The 25,491-nt window shown below is 32.6% G+C and overlaps 1 protein-coding gene across 3 annotated transcripts in view; it reads left to right on the plus strand.

The window, feature by feature from the left end:
• Positions 1-25,491, plus strand: part of Kcnt2 (potassium sodium-activated channel subfamily T member 2) — a 375,357-nt gene that overhangs the window by 138,993 nt on the left and 210,873 nt on the right. The gene's annotated exons all lie outside the window — the stretch shown is intronic.

Below are 25,491 nucleotides of genomic sequence, written 5' to 3' on the forward strand. Positions count from 1 at the left end.
ATTGTACATATGGAGTCGTGCTGATCCTCAGCAAGGGAAAAATATGTGGCTATCAAAATACAAGGTAGAATAATGTCTCTTTTGTAGGAGTTGTAGATTTCTGGTGTAATTGCTGTGCAGTGGATTTGGATAGCATAGGTATGGTAACTAGTTTGCATTAGTAGTTTGTGGTTAATATCACTATGGAATGTACATCAGGTGTGTTTTATTGCCTTATTTTTTATTGAAAAATAAATATTTTGTGATATCTAATATGTAAATATAAAGTGTCCATCTAAATTTTACACAGCACCAGCTTTTTAAAATCTTTCACAAATTGTCTTTATGCTTAATCCAGTAAATATCTAATTGAATAATATGAAACACTAAAAGTGATAACTTTCTTTCTAAAATCACTAATAATTCTTAATATCCATATAATGAAATTACTTGAATCACTTAGGAGTTTTCTTATCTTACACGAGGAAAATTATTTGAAATTTTGTATGTACAGTATATATATGCTAATTTTTTAGTTGCTTAATAATTACAAAAATGAAAATTAATGATTTATAGGTAAAATGTGGGAGAGTATTAAAATGAATGTTGTAAAGAAATAATTGTTTGAGAGGGAGCAGCTTAGTGTTAGAGAGCTTGCTGGGCATGCACAAGGTCCTGGATTCAATCCCCAGCACTGAAAAATTTTTTTTTGAAATATTTAATACCAAAATAAACACAAATTATTATTATTATTATTATTATTATTATTATTTTAAATATATTTTAGTTGTAGATGGCCACACTATCTTTATTTTTATTTATTTATCCTTATTTGGTGCTGAGGATCAAACCCAGGGCCTCACACATACAAGGCAAGTGCTCTATCACTGAGCCACAACCCTAGCCCAAGATAAATTATTTTTATATCATGACACTAAGTAGTACTTTAGTTCTGGAGATATCTTCATTATAATAAATCTTCATCTAGAGTAGGTTTTCTCATTACTCCCACTTTCTGCCTAGTACTTCTAGTTGGGTAGTTTTTTTTTTTTTTTAATTTTCGGAGAAGCAACTAGATAAATTTTGCCACATTTTTATGCCAAGGGATGCAACAGCCCTAGAGAAAAGTTTTCACTGTGAAAGTTCCACTGTGTAATTTATTCTTCATTGAATAATTTTTTTGCTTTTATTTATTGTAATAATTGCTGTTATTGTTGTTTGTGTATCAGTTTTAGACCATTGGAGGTTTTGATATGTGGACATATCTCTTGTAAATGACATTGATATGTGGACATATCTCTTCTGTGTAAGTCATGTGAAGTTTAACTGAGTAAAATGTCATTGTTTTTCATCACATGCTTATTAATGCATTCTTAAATTATGTCATCTACTGAAAGCACCTGAAAGGGAATACAAAAAAAAAATGGAGGCAGAACTCATGGATAAGTGATGCTTTATTGTGCACCTGAGGGGTATGTCTTTGTGGGGAAAATGGCGGCAGGCCAAAGGAGGGTCTGGGTTTTATAGCAGAACCAGCCCATGGGAGGAGTTAGTGACTTTGGCAGGCCCTTTTGAAGGGCAGTGGGCAGATCCAAGTCATGGGAGGAGTTTTCGTGGCAGGGTCATTTAGGGTGGGGTAGGAGGGCAGGTAGGGGATTGGGAATGTAAATTCTTTCTGGGATTATTTTTCATATCCTCTATCCAGAATGGAGAGACTGAGGGCAGATTTATTTGTTTATTCTTCTCTAGCATTACAATATCTTCATAAATCATAAACATCGTGATATAGAAGAAATCATAAGATTCACAATTAACAGTACTATTATCTGTTAATAAGGGTATGAACAGTGTTAATTTAGTCACAATATATTATATAGGCTGCTTTATTAAAGAGTTACACCATGTGGAATATAAAGTATAAATAAATAAATAAATAAATACTACTGAAACAAACAAACATGTAGGCAGTTTGTCTAGGATTGGTATATTAACTTGAAACTCTTGAGGACTGAATTTTCACATATGTTGTTTTCAGACAATCTCAAAATGTGATTTGCATCTTATTGATTCAAGATGGCTGGTTCTACCCTTGCCATTACATCCTAACTCCAATCTTTAGGAAGGAAAATAAGATGTAACTGAATATTTGCATGCATGTTTTAGGCTAGAAATCAGTTATGCATCTATGCATGACTGATAACAGAACCCCTGCAAAAATGTGGTCTAGCTAGCCAACAGTGTGCCCATTTGACTTTTGTACTATGACATAAAAAATAAAAACTAAGTATGATAGAGCAATTAAGTCTTTGGCACTGACAAGTCATAAAAGTTCATGTGTTATTAGTTGTTTAAAACTCAAGGCTATCATAGTTTGGTGCCCTTGAACAACTTCTGTACATGTCATCAAACAATGATAATGTTAGTCACCTTACAAGTTTTTTTAAAAAATAAGGATTAAATTACATATGGTTATAAACTGTATTTGATTTAAGAATATAGAATAATATAACATAAAACTACTAATAATACTATAAAATTTCATAATTCTCTCTATAATGCTGTCAAACAGAATCACAATGCCTAAAAAACTATTTAACATGAAATATAAGAAAACAGCTTTATCCACTATATTGTATTCCAGTTTGTCCTACACATTCTGAGAATTTTTTCCCTGCATTTATTTCCCCTCACTGAAATAAAATGGTGATCTCTGTCTTTAGTACATTCAATATTTATCTATCTATCTATCTATCTATCTATCTATCTATCTATCTATCTATCTATCTATCATTTATGGTTACCAGGGATTGAACTCAGGGGCACTTGACCACCTAGCCACATCCCTAGCCCTATTTTGTATTTATTTAGAGACAATGTCTCACTGAGTTGCTTAGAACCTTGTTGTTGCTGAGGCTAGCTTTGAACTTGAGATCCTCCTGTCTCAGCCTTCTGAGCCATTGGAGATTACAGGCATGTGCCACCATGCCCAGCCATTTAATATTTAACATTTCATAAACATAGCATCACAACATACTCATGGCCCCAATCTTACTGGTTAGAACAGTTTCTTTATTTGACTTAATAATAAGATGACAGGTAAATTCAGGGACATGTAAATAGGGAATGGTGTTATACAGCAGACTGTATAAAAGCGGAATGCTTTGTAAGGTTAAAAGTTTAAACCAGTGTTTGGACTATTTAAGAGTATTTCTCCTCAGAATGCACATTTCATCTTCTTTTTTTTAACCTCCCTTTCTGAAAATTGAGACATATGCCAAGTCAAAAAATTAATATTCTTTTTCCTACCTGAGCTATGAAATTACATACCCCCCATATGTTATAAATATTTGCTGTTACATTAAACCAGAAAGCAAGATTGTAAGACTCTCAATCAGAACTTTTACTATATACTTTTTAATTCCAGACTGAATAATTTAGGAGCTAATATTTGGATGATTGATTATATTATTCATGAATCTCACAGTCTTAAAATTACCTGTTTTTAGAAAAGCTGCTATATAGTTTTAAATTGTCTCTTTTCTTAATCATTATTAGCATGACAAAGAACTGTCATTAAGCATCTGCCTATGAGGAACACATGCTCAATGCCAAACTGATACAGAAATTAAGCTGCTGACCCACTCTCTTCAGGAAATGTGCTTAGAATTGTTTTTGCTGTTATTGTAATGGAATTGGACTAATCCATCTACACGTTGGCTCTGTACCCCTTGTGATCAATAATGCTCATTCCCAAGACAGCTGCAAATTGTGATTCAGCCTGTATCTCTGAAACAAAGCAGAATAAACTGGTACATCCGGGAATTAAGTGCAGGACTTTAGCTTAATTATCAACATATTCTAACCAGTAATAAGTACCATAATTTATAATGCACTTGGTGTTTCTAATTTTGCACTAGGATTTATTTCATAAGTACTCTGTTTCAAACTTTAATTTTTTGTCTGAACTAATATGTAGACATAAATTTTCATAATATTTTTATACAGTTATAAAGAAATATTTTCTATTGTAGTTAAGTGTAAAAATTCAGTTCAGTTTCTCAGTCTTATTTCAACAGAAAATAAATCCATCTGTAGTTTAAAATATGACCTTGATAAATATTATTTACATGCTTATTCAGTAGTATTTGGAATTTTCTTATGCATTGATTAACAATTATTTGAATGCTGGATGCTTAAATTCTTGAAGTAGTCTACTTTTATTGGTTCTGATTTTTAAAATTTAATTTTTTAAATTGTTTCTTTATAGTTATACATAATAGTTGAGTGTATTTTGATAAAATTATACATGCAGATTCTACTTTTAAGGCAAATTACCACTTGTGAAGTGGACAGTGGCAAGTCACTTACCGTAGTTTGGAGGAAATTTTACAACATGGTTTAATGCTGTTAATTGTCACCAGCATCCTACCTGGTACTTTTTTTTTTTTTTAAATTTGTTTTGTAACCGACGTGATTCTGCAATCTGCATTTGGGGTAAAATTGGGAGTTCATAACCCACTTCAATCTAATGTATGAAATATGATATGTCAAGAGCTTTGTAATGTTGTGAACAACCAATAAAAAAAATAAAATTAAAAAAAAATAAATTTGTTTTGTTTATATTATAACTCAGTGACAGAAAGCACATTTATGTGAAAACTTGGCAATCAACTAGCAGCCCCTAGGTTAATAGTACACTAAAAAAACAGAAAATGACTTGTCTCAACTAATTTTTGTATATGTATTCCACCTAATTTTATGCAATAATTAGCTAACTAGGATTTAAGTTCAAGGGGGAAAAAGGTGCATATGGTTATTTAGTATATATCCATAACTATTATAATAAAAGTGTTATTAGTATAAATAAGAAACAGGTTGAATCTAAAGTTTTGTATTGAAGAAGGCACTTTTGAATTATGACAAAATTATTGTTTTCAAGCATGCCAAGAGTGAGAATAAGGACTATTTTTTTCCGAGTACTTTATATATAGTGGCTAATTTAATATTAAGAAATTCATAAATTAAATTCCATTATTATTCTGATGTTATAGATGAAAAAATGTGACCCAAAATAGTTAAGGAAATAACTAAAAGAAAACAATCAAGCAGACTTATTTTCAATGCCCACTGATCTACTGTGGACTATGTTAAAACTTCAGGAAGAAAGACAGATAATATTTACAAGGAAATAAGAATCAATCTCATATCCAGATTCTCTCTGAACTCAGAGTTTCTAGAATATTATCTACAAGTTTCCAGGAAAAATTGACTTAGAATTCAAAATTCTATTATATCAAACTGTCTTTGAATTATGCTGATATTTAATTAGTTTAGAAAATACTCTGAGCATTCATTCTAGTGGATATAATCTAGAAATTAAAAAAAAAGATAAAAAAAATGGAAAAACTATTCTTTTGGAAACAATTGAATATACAGTGTATTTGATCTGTTTCTGGGAAACTCCCTGTCCACACCTCATTCTATCTATAGAAATGTAGTTGAAAGACACATGTTGAGAGAGTGTCAGCAATGTTAATTTTTTTTGGTTTAGGTTCTGTGTTAGCTTTCCATCACTGTGCCAAAATACCTGGGATAAACAAGGTATATGGAGGAAAGGTTTATTTTTGCTTGTGGTTTCAGAGGTTTTACTCTTGACTTGGGCCTCTGGTGGAATAGTACAGCATGGGCACATGTGGAGAAGGAGACCTGTACATCTCATATCAGCCAGAAAGTAAAAGTAAAAACAGAAATATCGCCTCTCAGGGCATGATCCCATGGACCTAAGCTTCTCCTACTATATCCCATTGTCTATATGTTCTACCATCTTCTAGTAGCACTACTAACTGGAGACCAAGTGTTTAACCAGGGACATTTAGGAGACATTTGAGACCCAGTCTATAGCAGACTCCCATCCAAGGAAGGTCTCCAGTTACACTGAAGAGAGGGAGTGGGGGAAACATTGTCGCAGCACACTAATGGAACATCAAAGATTTTTTTCCTAATGGTCTTTATAGAAAAAGTTCTGAGATATCTCTGTGACACTATGTGTACCAGCCAAGAAGGTCATACAAGTATCAAAGCAGTCAACTTGTTTTCTCTGCAAGGCATACCCTTAGTGAGAAGCATACATAGGAAGACCTCTTGAAAAAATGTATGAAAAAAAATCTAACCAATAAGAAATAAAATTAAGGAAAAAGAAGGAACATTTACTAGAAGAATAGAGTTAAGAGATAAACCAGTTTAATAGTAGCAACAGAAATAATTATTCATTTCTTTCAGAGTGACTAAGTATCATACTAATGTTTGGTAACACTTCATATTTGCCTTTTTGCTAGTCATTTTTCACTTGACTTATTTGTATTAAGTATTTAGGTTTGCTTAACAGCCTTCCATGGTATATATTATTTTCCTCATTTTATAAACAAGAAACTGGGGACACAGAGATTAAATAATTTATCTATCATCCATGATTATTAAGAAACAAAATTCAAATTTGGACTTCGAGCTTCTTGCTTAATATAGTCCCATCATTTGTATGATGTCCTGAAAGTTCTAAACCTAGGTAAATAAAATTAAAAAGCTAAAAAATACAGTAGAACTATGATGATTTTCTCATTTTTGTTACTGTGAATTTTAAAATTATTGTTGCAAGTAGAATTATAATTAATAAAAGACATTATGACGATAAAATCTTAAGTTTTAAAAATATTTTGACTAGCTGCAAATGAATATATTAGTCATTATTATGCCTCATGTCTTTTGTGTGAATAATTAAATATTTCAAATTCAGAAAGTTTTTAAATAAGTATTTTTTAAGATTTTGGCAAAAATGACTATATTACATTAACATAAAATTACCACATCAATGTATCTCCAATTTGGTAAATTTGTAACCATTTTCCTTTTCATCCATCTCTGTATATTTCTGTTGTATGTCTATAGTGATGTAGATTGTACTACAACAGATTATTTCATATGGACACTGGATTTTGTGAGGTTATTTTCATCATAATGGTTATGCATAATTTTTGAACTCCATCAAAATAAGACAATATCATAAAAGTTAAAGAATGTAAAAGAGACCATAATATTTAATACAAGGTTAAAAATACAATCTTTTAACACTCAGTATGAATTGTGTAGTTATTTTACCCCTGAGTCAAATTGTTCTCATATTAATTTTTTAAGAAAAATCCAAATTCCTCTCTTAGAATTACCATTAAGTCTCTAAGACTTTGCAGCTTCCTTGAAGTTTACCTGAATCATGGGAGATGTCCATGCTCTCTGTTTTCTCAGTTTTCAAAAACATTGTGAAATATATAATAATTAAAATTTTAATTATCAGTGCTTTTGCCAGTTTTTTATGGTATATAAGAGTGAAAACTTAGGATGCCTTTCCACCACCTTTACATTCAGCATCTCTCAAGGTGGTGGGAAAATACTGGAGGTTTAACAAGATGTGTGATTGGCTTTGACACTGTGGCATGAGACTACTCTTTTCAGTTGGAGATACATTAACTATTGTAAACAAAGCATTTTCAAACCATATGTTTTGAGAACATTCCATTTTCAGTCCCTTATTTCCACAGTTAACTTTTGTGGAATATCATGGGAAAGAATCCTTATTGTCATAACTTTCTAGTCCAGGTTATAATTCTATAAAAATGGTGTTCCAGGATTGTTGCTTCTTACAAAGACATATAACTGGATAGTAAAATTTATGCAAGTAGTACCCTTTGAAATAATTCATATAAATCGCACACACATACCTCGTAAAAGGGAATTTGCAGATAAATCAAATTTTGGCTGCTAATTTTGTCTCCATGTAACTTCTGAATTTATATCTTGAGAAATTTGTCTTCTGCTCTCTTAATTTGGGAATTTAAGGGAGCAGAACAAAGTAATAAAATTACTCAAGCTATCAACTTCTTTGTTAAGCATAAAAAGAAATTTGTTAGATTTTAGAAGCATGGCCATCAAATTTTTCTTTTCCCACCACTGTGTAGTTTTTTTGTTTTTTTTTTCTGCTTTGATTTGTTTCTTCAAATTTCACTTTGCTATCATGTAATCTAAATCAGGATTCCTTCCTAAAATCTACTCATCCTATATTATGTTGAAACAAAGAAATGCATATTTGTGCATCAAGGTATAGAGTGGGATGTGGTCAGTTTTCATGAATTATTAAATTGTAGTGTATATTCATTCCCAATTTATGGCTCATAGAATGAGTCACTAACTTTTTTGTTGCACAGGTATGAAGACAGTGCCTAGGAGGATGAGGTATTTCTTTCAATAATAGAAAAACTGACTTTATCTTTACTTCACAAAAATATTATCACTAAAAATGTAAACTCTCAGTATCTCATATTATCTTATGTTCCATGGGAATATTAGTTGCTAAGGAGATACTGTAGAGGAAATGAAAATAATTATATGGGAAAAGTTAATTGGCATTCACTCAATAAATACCAAAGTGCAAGTTGTGAGCTGATTTGAATGCTAATGCTTGAATTACAGGCATGAAATAAAAATGCTAGATGCTTTCATCACAGAATGCCATTGCTAATTAAGTTATTATTATTATTTTTTTTAGTAACTGTGCACCAAAATGGAATTCATGGGGAGTGCAAGGACATTTAAGATTATTTATTTCTGTCCTGTGACTTCTTCTTTTTTTTTTTTTTTCTCCCTGAAACCATTTGTTGTACAAATTGATATTTACCAGGTGGTGAAAAAGTTTATACTCTCAACATTTCCTTCCATTGAAATTAATGTTTCCCTTGCAAAACATTACAAATCTTCAAAAACTTGTAGTATTAAATGCATTGTTACCATTTTAAAAACAGAAAATTTAAAAAGGCACAGAGTAAGTGATTAGTAATTAATGTGCCTTTATTTTTATATTAAGGAAGGAGACAAATCATGGATTTTTAGATATTTTTTAAAGAGAGAACTTGAGAGTTTATTTTGTTTTAGAGTTACATAACAGTGAAATTATTTTGTGTGGATTTGTGTCAAAGATAACACTTAAGAATATTTTGTAAAGAATCAAACCTCACAGCAGATTTCTCAACTCACATTCAACATTCTTCATGGGATTATCTTGAAATGTTTTAAAAATTAAAATTCATTTTTATTAAATATGTTGAATCTAACAAAATGTTTTCTAAAAGGTAAAACGTTTATTTAAATACTGCTAAGTATTTTTTTTTGAAGTAGGTGCTTACCTAGTATTCATTTTTCTCTACATGATTTTCTGTTTTTTAATATTACTTTTTTATAAAGAGCAGTCACATACTCAGGAATGCAAATATCATAAGCCTATATGTTTATTTTGTATATATTAACCTAAAATATATATGACATTCCAATAGGTTATAGGTTTGACCCACTTGCTAGTTGGGGCTGGTGGGGTGTAAGGTAGTATGTCTCATGCTATTAAAGCCATGCACACACATGCATTGGGAACTTTACATTGAATGACTCTATAAATCTTCCAAGAGCCCAGAATCTGATCTTTTGATTCTGGTTCCTATCCTTGCAAAGAGCCCTGGAGTATCATTGCTGTGAATGGTGCATTTGATGTGATGAGTCACCTGTGTGCTGTCTTACCTGTACTCTCAAGCAACAAGTAAGTGTAATCTCCTCTAGGTCAGGACAGGCTGTCCACTGAGCTATGGTAACTACTGGCTCCTTCTTACTTATGATGGACAAGAAAACTTGCCTAAAAATAGCTTAACAATCAAGAAATGGTCTCCATTCCATTCAGACCCTGTTCAACTTTTTCCTTTTACCACGCACATTTCACCCAGTTAATACACTGTTCTTATTTTCTGTCATTTATGAATTTCCTTAACATCCATCTTAATGATAGCTGTTGTAGCATCAGAGTGACTACAGAGAATTGCTATATTCCATAAGTGTTAAGGCATGCTTGCTTTTTGGTATAAAGGTAAAAATCATCTTTGGAACTATGCAGGCTTGGGTTCTTATTTATGTCATTTCCATTAGTTAATTCAATGATTGGCATTTCATATCATTTAACTGCTTTAAGTCCAGTTTAAGATTGGCAGTATGAGGATAATAATATTATATAGACGTGTTATGAAAATTATTAGTACATAAAATAAGTAGAGAACACAGTTTCTTGTATGAGTCAACAGTTTTTTTTATTATTTAATTCTTATCATGAGAAGAAAGGTCTCTCTGGGTGAGTGGTTAGTGCTTACATAATAAGGGTTCTCCACTGTTGTTTTCTAAATTGTTTTTTCTGTCATCTTTTATCAGTTTTATCATCAGGTAACCTGGAGAAAGTACATAATAAATGTGTGTTGAATCAATGGGGAAGATAGATGTTGGAGATAGACATTATTTTGTTAGAAAAATAGTTTATGTGCTGATTGTGGTATCAGTTGAGACATGAAGTTTGCTTCACTAGAAAATAAGAATTAGCTTCAGGAAACTTGCCACAAGACTACTAATTGTACCTTTAAGTATAAACACCTGTACTCAAATACATGTATATTCTTCTATTTATGTCTACTGTCAAGAGGGCTTTAAAGTAATTTTTCTGTAAGTTGTTTCTGATTTATCTATGTAATGCCCTGGATGTCTGTTGAACAACAGGCATATATTTCTGATGACAGTTATGCTATACCCTTAAAAATCATATTAATGGTATGAACAAAGTCATTGTGGGCCATAGAGAGAATACATTTTAAAGTAATTTAATAAATTCTACTTCTGTTAAAAAATTATCAGGGGATACAGAGGCCAGATAAAATAAGAACTTCAACTTAAAACTTTAGAAATTTTATATGTATAAAAGGAAAGACTATAGAAGGACATTTTTGGGATGATCAGAGGTAAATGACATGTATAATATATGACAGTGGTATCAAAGGACAAAATGACACCTTCAGAATAATATTGTCTTAATTTTCCAGCATACATAAAATGTTGAGACCTGGAATTGGTCTGGCCAAAAAGCCAGTGGTGAAGATGAAAGTGGACCATTAACCATACTTAATTCAAAATAAGGGAATGCTGTACTTTAAGCACAGAACACTGAGATGCAAAAGATTGTAGAAAATGTTTACTTTATGTGGTTTATTCCTTCTCTATCTCCAGTACCAGCTTCCACTTGTTCTTGCCTCTAGAGGGAGGGCAGGAGAAGTGCCAAGGAGCTATTTGAACACTGGGAAGTAGGGGAACCCAGAACATAATATAGGTACATGGGCGATGACTGAATGAAGCAGACCCAGGGTGCTGCTTAAACTTGGAGTTCCGCAGAAGGTGGACATTGGCTTGAGTGAATTTAGCTGCTCTCTCTGACTTTCCGAGAGTAAGGAAGAACTGAAGAACTATGCTGAGGCCTCTCCATCTCTTAGGTGGGATGTTTGAAAAGAGAAAGGTGAGGGAGGCTTCTTCCTGATGCTTCCCTGGGTCCCTCAGCTTGGGGTCTTCTACTCTCTAGGAGAAAAGCCCTTCCCTACTTTCTTCTGGACTGCAACCACCTGCTAATGAGCACATCACAGGAAGTACCTCATCTAGGAGGGCCGGCACTCAAAGTAAGGAAAATAAACAATAATTTGGACTTGTCCCTAATGATATAAACTTGCTCAAGGAAAGAGAATTCATCTAGGGATAGATATAGAGGATATATTTAGAATACCTGATCTGTTCTATAGAAGTCAGTAGGAGAAAAAGCAAAATATAGAGGAAAGATAATTATTAAACAAATAGGAAAATAGTATGTAGTGTTTAAGACAGACATGAACCTGGAGATTAAAATGTGAGAAAAAAATACATCTTGGCATGTTCTACTAAAGGTACTTAATCTCCAAGGACAAGAGAAACTTGTTCACACTTCTAGTAGGAAAACAGTAGATTATTTACTTTTTATAAGTTGTATGTATACTCACTATTTTCCAAAGGGTAGGAAGATGAGTCCTAAAGATGACCATGTCCTAATCTGTGTCACTGAATATGTTATGCTAGGTGGCAAAAAAGAGACTTTGAAAGTATATAATAATTGTTACACACATTGCATTTAGGATCAATTGTGAGTAGACAATCTGAATGACACTGAGAACAGTTTCTATCCTAGAAACTCTAGTAGTGAACCTCATCACTCGCCAAGTGATTTTTCACCTTGGGAAAATCGTAGCAGTGGAGCTTAGACGTGTCCACCTGCATTTGTGACATCCAGCACTCTGAGAAAGTAAATTTATACTCTTTCAATTGCTAAGTTTGTGGTAAATTCTCATTGTAGCAGTTGAAGGCTAATAAAATTCTTAAGGAGTGATCTATACCCATGGAACAACCTTTCACTGGCTATACTAGAAATGCCCAGATGAAGGGAAAATATTTATAGACATCTGACAGAAAATGACTGAAACCAAGAATCTTATACCAACCTTTATGGGTACAAGAAAGTAGTTTCTAGGGGTTGGGGTTGTGGCTAAGCGGTAGAGCACTTGCCTAGTACGTGTGAGACCCTGGCTTTGATCCTCAGCACCAAATAAAAATTTTTAAAAATGAAGATATTGTGTCCAACTACAACTAAAAAAATAGATATTTAAAAAAAAGAAAGCAGTTTCTAGAAAGATGTGGATCAAGTGAGTATACAATCCATCTGAGAAAATGCCACGAGAAAGAATAATAAAACATAAAAACATGAATAAAAGATATGTGTTTCTGTGAATTATTGCATATATTTACTTAATTAATATTTCCTGAAAAATTATTACATTCCACAGTCTCTTTAAGGGTAAAGATAGAAGTATGGGCAAATAAGTAGTTAGTCTTCAAATAGTGTATACTATAATTGGATGTAGTAAGATGGCAGACAAATCATAAATAAGGAATGTACTTTCTATGTTGGTTACTGGTAAAAGCTATAAAAACATAGCAGAGTAATTGTGTAGGGAAGGATAGTTAGGTGCAATTTCAGGTAGTTTGGTCAAAAGAGACTTTAAGGAGTAATATTTGAGGAGGCACATGTGATCTCCTCATTGGGGGTAGTATGATCCAAGATACGCCTATGGATGGAGCAACCAATCTATAAAGAAATAAAATGTTTCATTCTACTATGTGTATATATGTGACTGCATGGCCAATGTGATTCTGCAACCTGTATACTCAGAAAAATGAGAAATTATATTCCATCTGATTCAAATGTATGATATGTCAAGATCATTGTATTGTCATGTGTAACTAAGTAAAACAAATAAAATTAAAAAAAAAAGAAAGAAAGAAAATGTTACCAAGTGTGGTGGCACATGCCTGTAGTGCCAGCAGCTCAGGAGGCTGAGGCAGGAGGATTACAAGTCCTAAGCCAGCCTCAGCAAAAGTGAGGTGCCCGAGCAACTCAGTGAGACCATGACTGTAAATAAAATATAAAATAGATTTGGGAATGTGGCTCAGTGCTCAAGTGCCCCTGAGTTCAATTCCTGGTCTCCGCCCCACAAAAAAGAAAATATTAATTAACATGAAAACATTAAAACAAATAAGCAAATAATATGACAGGTTAGACAATCTTTTGTCAGAATCCAGATAGGAAAACAAAATCCCTGTGTATATATTAAAAGGGGAAATTGGTTTCTAAATTGTTGAAGTTCTGAAGGAATAAAAATGAGAATATGAGGTTATCCCACTTCTCAGCTAGAGGAATAAAAGTAAAAATGGCAAAGTTGGAAATATTAAGGCTGCTTCCTTGTAAGAATTCGGGAGCCAAATGATCACTGACTTTGGAGGATTCTGAGTCAAAAGACTCCTGGCACTGTCACTGCCACCACTTGAGCCAAAGTTCTCAAATGCCACAGTGAGGAACATCCACTGCTCTGATTGGAGACAGGTCTGCGGTAGCCTCTGGAAGGCTTTCTTTCTTGCTGAGTAGAAGTCAGGAGTCCACACTGATTCTGTGTTGCCTAAAAGGCCAAAGGAAGACGAGAGAGCAGGTGAAAACGGCACTTGACTTCCTATGAGGGTTACTTTTATGTGTCAAATTGACTGACCCATAGTTTGTCCAAGTAATTTGCCAAAGATTCTGGATGTTTCTATTAGAATTTTTGGATGAGATTAATATTTTAATCAATAGAGTAAAGTTGATTGCTCTATATAATATTGGTGGACTGTATTTACCTAGGTCTGAGTAAAACAAAAAACGGACTCTGCCCCGACTGTCCAGAAAACTAGAAATCAATAGTTATTGTGACTTTGCCCTCTGGAATCTCCAGCACCACTATGCCTCTGAATATTTGGGATTTCTCAGCCTCCATAATTGTGTGAGCCAGAAACTTAAACAAATCTCTTTATATAGAGAAGACATTTGTTTTGTTTCTCTAAATTTCCTAATCCACTTCATTCTAATAATGCCTCTCTTCTGACAACCTCATCTGAAATCAAATGACAACGGAGTTGAGGGAACTTAGTTTATTGTCATAGTCTGTAATTGAGCATGAAAACTCAGATATGGAACTGGGAGCAGACAAGATGATTGGTGTGCTGATTATTTGATGGGTCATCTCTGTATATGGAGACTGAAAAGAGATGAAAGACATTTTCAAATTAGCACATTTAGCTGGAGATTAGGAATAAGGTTCTGCACGAAATATGTAATTTTAGACTTCACTGGTGAAAAAGATAAAGAAAATGAGAGACTATGGCACTAACTTTTATGCAAAGGAAGGTCATTAGTTCTCAGTTTCTTCTGGAATTCATGTCATAGACAGTTTATCACAATGAAGTTTTAATGTGGCAGTACCTGGAAGTATCGGTATTACTAGAAACATAAGAAGAAAGAAACATGTGCTTTTCTTTAAAATAGTGCAGTTTTAAGACATGACTGAAGGGTGTTAGGGAATCCTTAGAAGGATCAAGCAAAGTTACAGAGATCTCTGCATTTGATTGTATATTATGTAATCATATAAATGCAAATAGTATGTGTGAACATTTATCTACAAGATCATTCTAATAAATACTTGAATGGTAAAACCAAACTATCTTAGTAAACCTACAGGATAAGAGGAAGGAAGCTTGGAAAAGTTTGATAACATACTTCAAATGTTTATCAGGGAGTTTTTATAAAATGTAGTACAGTATGGAAACTACAATAAGTTGGAAGAAACAGTAATATGCAAAAAATAAGTTAAGCAATAAAACCAAACTTATGAGCATTCCTATCCTCCCAAAATTGAAGGTAGTATCTGATAGAGTAAAAAAAAATAATACTACTTGTAAGTATACTGAAAGTATACTTAAAGCAGGTTTGTAAAGAAATAGCAAGAAAACACAAACAAAAATAGGGAACTAACAATGCTCATTTATTAGTTTATTCAACCTGATTTCGAGTTTCTTCTAACTCCTAGACTGGAGCAGTGATAACAAAAGTGTAAATATATTATGTAAAGTTAATGAAGAAATGAAGAAAATTAGTCTGAGATGAGGATGAAAGCAGATGGGCTTTTATTTATTTATTTTTTTCTGAGGGGTGTTCAAAGAACTGTTGTCTAAGAAAGTGGGATTTAAATTTAAAAAATAAATAAATAAAGTCAGTTTGTGAATGATGCATAATTCTGGGAGAAACCTGTACCAGGTTGAGCAGTAGTCAGGGCAAAGGCCATGGGAAGGAGTTTTTACTTATTTCTTTGAAGAATGTGCTTAGATGGATGTTGAGATAAAAATGCTCTGACTGTTAATATAGAGAATGGGCTCTGGGGAGACATGACAGAAGCGGAAATTGTGGCTAGAGGTTATTGTGAGACTTTGGGAAGGAAAGAGTAGGGGCCTGACCAAGAATGGTGGCAGAGAAGTGGTCAGTGATTGGATGGTTGTGTGACCTCTTTTGAAGGTAGAATTGAAACATTTTGGTAATAAATTGGATTTAAGGTATTAGAGAGTTTAAAAAACTTCAAAGATAACTTTGAAGTTTGCATCCTGAGAAACTGAATATATGTTACCTCTACCAGGACAGGAAAATCTAGAAAGGAACATAAAAAAGAGAAGAAATAAAGAGACCTTTATGTTTGAGAGGCCTTTTAGAAATTAAAGGAGGAGATGTTAAATAACCATTTATCATCTGGTTATTTAATAACCAGCTTGGAGTTAAGGAGAGTAGCATGGAAATTTGGGAATTATCAGAATATTAATGCTCATTAAATTCAGAGGGTTAGAAGAGACCACTTAGGCAATGTCTTTGATCAAAAGAAGCAAACCAAAAAAAGTTAACAGTGTAATAAGTCCCAGCATATTAGTATGAAGAACACAACATGTGAGGAGAAATGACCTATTGGTCCCAAACACTTGGTCATTAGGTATGCAAAGAGAAAATGAGGGAAAATAATACAATGAGAACTTGATAAAAAATATAGCTGCACCAGAAATTTTTTATAAAGAATCATATTATTAAAGTGGATCTGAGAATATTTTTTATTTTTCACTTCTGCAAACATAGCCCTTTCTATACCATCCAACCCAGATGGTTGTCTATTTTAAACCATAGTCAATGTCAGAGCTTTTATAGTACATTTTTATTATCAAAGCATTTTCCTACCATCAAGCTACCAAATCCATGCTGAATTCATACATCTTTTGAAAATGCTGCGATCTCTTTTTCTCTTTCAAAATTCCTTCTTCATTTTCATTCTGCCTTTTTGCTTCTTATAAATTCTTCCTCGGTTACCTAGCTCCTTACATTGGCTTACACACATTTGCATTTGAGCTGGATTTTACAATGCTCATACTAAAGACCATGATTATGGCTATTCTTCTTGTAATTTTCTGTTTGTAAATTTGTTAAATTATTTCGTTGTATTACAGTTCATCTTCTTTCTGATCTACAATGTTTGCCAATGTGTTTTAAAGTATTTCAATTTAAAGTGTTGCCAAGTTTGTTTCAGCAATGTCTCCTTTTTCTGTGTATGTTGCTAAAATAGAGCCTAGTTCCTACCCCAAGGTTATGTTAACTTTCACCAGTAATTTCCTATGCAAATATTATATGGAGTATTTCTGATTTTTCTCCAACATAGATTCATTTGGCCACTCAATACTCTTTTTATAGGTCCTATTAGCCCAGTGAAGTATATTTATTATAGGTCTTTATCTTGTTTTTATATAAGGATTTTGATATTTATTTTTAGGTTCCCAGTTTGCTAGCAAATTGATTTTGGGTTGTTCTAAATATCTCATTTGAATTTCATATGAGCTTGTTGAGCTTGTTCCCTCTAGTGTGCCTACCGTGAAGGTGAAAAAACACTTTGTTTGCTGCTTTGTAATTATCTTTTGTATTGACCATGGAGAGCACTCAGTTTTCTTTGCTTTAAGCAAGAAACAAACAAACAAAAAAAACCCAAATGTTTTAACTTTTCTCCCCAGAATATTTATTTTTGGTTGTTTGGTTGCCTTTCTCTAAATATTTTCTGTTTCATAATTATAAATTCAAACTGGGTCACCAGTGCTGAACAATTATTAAAAAACAAAACAACAAGGTAATTTATGGAAAAGCATTTTGTAAATTATAAGGTACTATTGAAATATAAAGTAGACTTTTTATTGCCATAATTTACAGGAAATGTTTCCTAGTTTAGCAAAAATATTTTCCTCCTTAGGTTTTATTTCTCAGAGAGCCATAAATACATATAGCTATCTAGATGGACATTAGTGAAACAATGGAACTCATAGGATTGAAGATATCTCGGTTGTGTCATGTGCTTGGTCAGACTATTGTTAAATGACAGACTCATCAAGACTTGATTTACTTACTTTTCCCATGAAGGGAGAAAAATATTACATGAGCTAAAGCAAGAGATATGAGGCAATTTTCCAAATAGACAAATAGTTATATGTGTATAACTATATGTTATCGACATATAGTTATAGACATAAATATAAAATAAAGCAATCTAATAGGGAGAAATTGTCAATTTATGAAAAGCTTCTAGGAAGCTTAGGTAGAGGAAATCATGTCATTTTACTTAATTCTTATAAGAAAGAAGAGAACCATGATCTTCAATGGAATTAATACCCATCCTCCCTGAGCTCAGAAATCTCATTCTGTAGGCAAAATGATATTTAATAATACAATTTAGAAGCATAATATATGTTGTTTCTTATAATAATTGTTGTAATGTATGACTCTCATTGATTTCTGGCCTATTGGCTTGGAGTTTTACTTGCATTATCTCATTTATACCTTATAATAACCTTAGGATACTGTGAGTATGCTTTATTATCTCCAGCTTATAGAAGAAACAAGGTCAGAAGAAGTTAAACATTTTTTTTAACAGTAAGTGGGACAACAGAAATGAGTCTGGGTTTATCTGATCATACTTTGTCTTCTTTTCCATACAAATTAAGTCTTAACAATGGTTAGAAAGCAATTATTTCAGGTAATAAGTGTTGTTTTACAAGGCATGGTGCTTCTCAAGATTTAACTTCATCCTAGTAGATAAATTAGAAAATGTAAAGGAGTGGAAGGATAATTTGCACAGCCTCCTAACTTTTTCCAATATCATTTTCTTTCCAGATAGTTAATATTTATAGGTATGATTGTCAGTGTTCTCTCTGCTCAAAGGACCTGCCTTCTCTGTCTGCCTGGGGAGCTCTTACATGCTCATGTCTTTCAAGATCTTTTGTAAGCTCATAACTTCAGCTGTCTAAAATAGCTCAAGAAATGAGAAAACCTGAATCACTGGAAACTTGAAGCATCTAGACTGCTTCCCTTTCTTCACCTGAGCATCCAATCCATCAGCAAGCCCTGGTGACTCTACCTCCCAAATCTCTTTATGTACTTCTGCCTGCTCTGTTAATGCTCCTGTCCATTAGCCACTGTCTTGCTCACAGGATCTGGTCTCTGAGCTAACTTCTTTATTCTCCAACAAGGTTTTTTAGCAGAGCCGTAAAAATAATTTTACAAGTTTAAAAATGTCTATTTGTTTCTGAGTGCACTTAATTTAAAAAAGCAAACAAAAATTCTTGGAAGACTTTTCATGCTTAACTCTGACCTCAGTTTGCACTGTACATTCTCTCTATCAAGAGGCCTCCTCCCTCTGCTTTCTTTCTGTTCTGTGGTTATGTTATGAGGGTTCCTTCTGCCTTGAAAGTTCTTCACTTAGTTTTTGATCTCCTTTAGGTCTTGGCTCATATGTCAAAATTCTTCAAGTTTTTTTATTTAGTTAAGGGTTCTGAAAATCCCACTATACCCTCCCACCAGCAGTTGCTCTATAATATATTAACCTTTTATTATCTTCAGTCATTTGCCTGTTTGAGGGTTTTTTTTTTTTGTATTTTAGTATTTAAAATGTGTTCTGCAAAGTTTGTTTAGTACATTCGAAACAACATATTTGATTGAAGATGGGAAGATACGTTAGAGAAAATAAACAGTGATTTTAAGTTCAATTACACCCAAAGCAATTAATAACAAATGACAATTCAAAGAACTATTTTTCTTATTCCTAGTAGACATTTTTTTTTAAAAAAAACTTTGCCATGAATATTTAAAACATATATCAAAACTTTTTAAATGTTTATATTTCAGATGGGTAAGGACAGAATGTGGTAAAATGATTAGTGAATTTTTTGTCTTTATTGAATGAGCAGAAGGCACTTGTGGACAGATTTCATGTAGGAATGACAGCATAGCTTACTCAAATTTCGTGTCCCTTAGAACATTGGTCCTAGTTAATTAGTAGCCAAGTAACTATTAGTCACTCTGTTCACTGGATTGTAAATTGGGTTTCCTCTTAGTCCAGGGCAGGATTTAGAACCTCTTGCCTGAATAAACAAGCTCTGAGGCAACTGGCTTCCTGGTTTTGCTCTTAAAAGAAGGCATATTTAATTTCAAAATTGTCTGAGCTTCTTTTTTTTTTATTTTGACTTTCACAAATTTGGGGACAGTGAATGAAAACATTTGTTATACCACTAGTGCCACCAATTATGAGGAGAAAAAGAGAGACCCTTGACCAAAGTCTGCCCTAGGACTGTTTCCATGGAGAGCCAGTCATTCTCTGCCAATGAGCTGTGTTTCCTTCATACTATGTCATCGAAAGTGTGTCATTCCATGGCGTTGCTGGCTTGTAAGAATGAGGATCAATGCTAATAGGATAATGTCTATAAAATAAGGTTTCAAACTGATCAACTCTCATGGTGAGAAAAAATAAAAAGAAATAACATATTTACTGATTTTAAAAACATTACCTTTTGGTTTAATTTTCACTCCAATTTGAAAAAGTAGTGCAGAATATAAGATTTAATTGTGAATATTGTAATTACTATTTAACTCCTCGCTTAATCACCTTAAGTTTACATAATCAAATATGTGAAAGTTCTTTCAAATTTTCTAAACATTAAAGCTCACAGGAGCAGTGTGCCTTAGGTCAATATTGCCACAAGCCAGGTCTTCCAGTAAATTTCTTTATAGAGTGTGTCATTCATTGGCCTTGTGAAACTGCTCTTTGAACAAATATTGATCAGAAAAGCGCTTGCAATTTGCAGTGAAAAAACATTACTTAACAGGAGCTTATTCTATATAGTTTCTGATATGTTTGACATTAGCTTACAAGCAATACTTCGGAGAATCACCAACTTCCAGAGTGTTGGTACTTATATGTGTTTATATTTCATGCTGTAGAATTATCTGTGAATATTATGCTCTGTGAGAAGGTGTAAGTTCATTGATCATCCCTTAGAAGGTAGAAATTTTCAAATTATTTGAAGCAGACCTTATTATGAAATTAAAAGTGTTTTCATTATGACAGATTTTCTCTGGTACATATAAGATTTTAATAATCATTTTAAAATTTGGATTCAAGTAAATGTTTTAATAAAGTAAAAGTAATTTTTACTATGAAATTATTTCCTACTGCTTACAGTGTGAAATAACATGTTAAGTTTTAACCCCCACCCTCTCTCTTTCTCTCTTAATGAGTAATTTTGGATCTTTTTGCTCTCTCTCTTAGTGAGTAAATTTGGATCATTTAGATAGTTATAAAATAATACCTTATTTTTGTGCCTTTTTTGAATGCCAGAATAGGTTGACCAGAGACTGACTATTTGGTCTTGTTACGTGGTGGTAACTAGCATGACATGTTTGTGGGAATAAGTTAAAATGATAATACAGCTTAGAGGGTGGGTATTTATTCGGGCCCATTTCATATTTCCTCTGTGCAAGGACTTTTAAAATGAGTACTCATGTTACAGTATTCTTTATAGTGAGAGAAACGTGCAATGATAAATCAAAATTTGTCTGCAAAGAGTTGAGGTGGTTTATTTTTATCAACTCTACATGTGAACATATCTTTATGCGTAGAATGTGAATTAGTGGTATGAAAGGTAATTTCCTTGTCACTTTTTGGTTATTCACTTTACTTTTAAGAACCGAATTCTATGAGTAAAATAAATTAATGCAAAAAAAAAAGAGTAAATAAAGGGTAGATAAGCATGGGCTCACAGCTTGGAATATTCTTTAGGACTTAGTTTTATGTATTTTTTACCCTCTGGTTATGATTATAACTAAACTTTGAAAATTTCAATGGGCAGAGCCTTAAACATGTTCTTTCAGCCTGAGATAATTAATCTAGTATGAATATAGCTACTATTTGGAATATTACTATCCAGACACTTATTATTAATCTCAAATACTACCTGTATTGTTTTTATTTTCTTGCTTAAAATTCTTTATTTGTACTTTTCAATCCAGATAATGTAAATTGCTTGGTTTTGTATGTAATTTATAATTGGTCTCTGCTTATTTCTAGCCTATTTTTATTTGCCCTTCTTTAAGGGCTTTCCTTGGGCCACCTTGCACTATAGTTAGGCCTTTTACAGTAGAGTTTGTTGTTACGCAAAATTCCATTGTATCTTGTTTGCAAACAGTAGAAATCATTTTGATCTGGTTATGATTTTAAAGCTTTCTTATCTGGGTTACTTTTTTGTAAAGTAAACTAAAGAATAGGAACATGAAAATATAATAATGAGGAAAGAATAAGAAGTATTATGCTTTTTAGTTTGTTTTTAAAAGTTTAACCTTAAACAAAAGAGAGAAAAGAAAAATATGGTCCTAGAACTGTTGCTCTTTTCCCATTATCCTGTTATTGGAGGTGGAGCAAAGATATATTTAGAAAGAGTCTCTGATAATGCAAAAATAAAGACAGTTTAGCCAGTTCAGTATTAAAGTCAAAAACATTTACATGGGTACATTCCCATGTGCATGGAGGTCAGGAGCTTGTTTGAGTATATATGGTACCCTTTTATAGACCCACACTCTACAGGTGTATGTGTGTGCACATACACTCCCTAGTGTACACTCACCTGCCACATACTCACTTTCTGTCCTTTTCAAGCTCATCTTCTTCAATAAATCATCATTACATCATATAGTTCTTCATAGAGTAGTTCTAGGCAGTCTATTCCATAATTCTATCATTTCATTTTATATTTTTTTCCTAGGAATATATTAACATGTAATATGATATATTATACCTACTATCAAATACATTAATATAACATTACATATATCATATAGATAAATGTCAGATATTAATAAAATATTAGATATTAGACATTGCATTTGATATTATTATCAATATAGGATGTATATTATATACTATCAATTCTATATTACATTAGTCATGTTGTCAGTAACCTTGGACTATATCAGATGTGTAGTGTGGTATATCTGACATATTCCAATACAAGTTAAAATCCAAAGCATGGATCATAAACATGTGAAGGACTCAAATCAGGAAATATACCAGGCTATTGCCAGTTTCAAGCATCAATAAATCTGTGCCAGAGCACTGACAAATTAACACAAGGGAAATTAGAAATATTTTTGAAGGCATGTGGTTGGCAAGGAAGTATTATTTGGTTACTTCTGCCCTTGCGTAATTGTATTATAAGAACAGGGTGAGCACAGCAGCCTAACCGTTCAGGAAGTGGTGTCTCAGGTCTAGAGACCTTTTCAAGTCTGTTTTCACTTAACAGGGTGCTGTCTCTGATTCCACAAAGCAGTTGGCTGAAACTGCCTTTAGCAAATTACATTTTCAGTAGTATAAACTCTTCTTTCAGTTTGTTTTGATATATATGAAAAGACAGAGAACCAAGTATGTCTTCAGTCATACAAAACAGGTTAATGAGTGTTTTATGTGCATTACTTGACCTTAGATTTCTTTTCATTGTATGTTTGGCAGTAAAGCTGGTGAAGCTTCAACTTTTCACCTTTCAATTAGAGATTAAAATTTTCTCCAAAACCAATGTGACAATTATGAAAAGATAATTATCTTAGGTCAGTTTCTATGGCTTTAATTATGGCCTTTATATTTAATTGTTTATGTGTTATTTCATCCTAGATTCTTCAAACAAATATTCTTGAATGAAATTTTATGATACTTCTTCTTCAAATTGACCACATGTCTGAGGCAACAGTTAATACCCATTTTTTTTTGGTAATGCAGATATCTAGGAGTCATTCTTACCACTTCCTATTCTGATACACAATCAGTTAATCCTGTAGATTTTACCTCCTAATCATCCTGCAAATATATCAACTTCTGTCCCTACTAGTTACAACCAGCCCAGTGTTACCTCTGTGAAGTACACATATGATTGTGCCATTGCACTCTTAAAGCTTATTAAAATTTTACATATCTTTAAGGGCATATACGAAAATCATTAATGTGTTATAAATTTCCTCTGTCATTAAAATTCTCCCTGTATTTTCCTTCTAATGTCATATTTTTTTGTTTTTTCTCTGCTTAGGGGTTCTGTTTTGTATATTGTTGTTACTATTTACTTTTTCATCATGCTAACCTCATGACTTTCAGGATTGTTCTATCTTCCTTCTCTGCAAAATAAACTATCCTTTTTATGTGAAATACCACTCATTGAAGCCTGGCTCACCCAAATTGCTCAAATTCCACTGTAGCAGGATATCATAATTATGGAGGGGGATATTCTTTGTATATTTACATATACTTATATTAGTAATCACTTTCTGCCTTTTGTCTAAACTCTCCATCCCATAAAAAAATCTCATACCAATTTTTACATGCTACTTGTTCTAGCAGTTAGTACTGTGCTTACACTTGGTAGCATTCAGTAAATAGGGAACAGATAATGCAAAATTTTTTCATATGCATATGATCTATAATACAGTTAAAATTACAAGCACTTATATTGTCGTTTCAAGAGAGGATAATTCTAAATTTCAGGGAGCAAAATCTGTAAATAAAACATTTTCATTTACTAATAGGGATTATAAAGTGTTCAAGTAACATATTGTGTTTATCTACTATGGTGGTCATGTTAGTTGGTTTAAAATATAAAAATAATTATAATAACTTTGTTGATGATAAGCATAATCCCTATAATTCTCAAAAAAGGTTTTGTTAGAGTTCTCACAATGCGACATCATGATTTTGCTTGATTCTTGACTATATTTTCTAATGTGTTTTTAATGTTTTAGTCTTCTCCTTTTCACTGAGTTTAATCTCTTTATTGTCTTATCTTTTTGTTTACTTTCTTCACATTTTTCGGTGGGGAAATGTATCTTATGTTTAGATACAGTACATATTTAAAAATAAATATTTTTAGATGAATATGGATACATGCTCAGTGTAGCATGTAAACTAAGGAATGCAAATAGAACAAAACCATGCAATGAAAATCCATCCTTCCTTCAACCAATAAAATCTACACTACTGCTATCAGTATACATTTCAGTAGAAATAACCCACAGGCTGATTAGTCTGTAAAAAATTTTTCAGATTATTCAGCAGATGTTTTCATTTTGCTTAAATCATTAATGATTAAACAAGAGAAAATGTAATGAAGGCAATTTAACACAATTTTATTTTTAAAAATATATATTATAAGACCAGCAGTGGACAATGAGGAATCCATGTAACTGAACTGTTTAATAGGGTTTGTGTAACTGTAGATGATTTCTCATACACTGGTGATTCTTCTTTCACTTGGTGAGCAAAAGAAAGAAAGAAATGTTGATTAAAAATATGATCCCCATCAAAATACCAATGATATTCTTCACAGGACTGGAAGAATAACTCCTAAAATTCATATGGAAGAATAAGAGATCCAGAATGGCAAAGGATATACTGAGCAGTAAAATCAATGCTGGAGGCATCACAATACCTGCTCTCAAACTATATTATAGAGCTATAGTTAAAAAAGAAACAGCATGAATTTGGTATCAAAATAGACATGAAGACCAATGGGATAAAATAGAAGACACAGGGACAAATTCATGTAGGTACAGTCATTTGATCCCTGACAAAGATGCCAGAAGCATGTGTTGGACACAAGACAGCTTTTAAACAATTGGTGCTGGGAAAACTGGATATCCATATGCAGAAGAATGAAACTAGATACCTATCTTTTGCCTTGCCCCCAAATCAACTCAAAGTGGATCAAAGACATACAGATTAGACCAAAAACTTTGCAATTGCTAGAAGAAATCATACTGATAATAATCACAGGTATGGTTGCAGACACATC

This window comes from Urocitellus parryii, chromosome 9 (genome assembly GCF_045843805.1).
Source record: "Urocitellus parryii isolate mUroPar1 chromosome 9, mUroPar1.hap1, whole genome shotgun sequence".
In the NCBI taxonomy this organism is placed as follows: domain Eukaryota; kingdom Metazoa; phylum Chordata; class Mammalia; order Rodentia; family Sciuridae; genus Urocitellus; species Urocitellus parryii.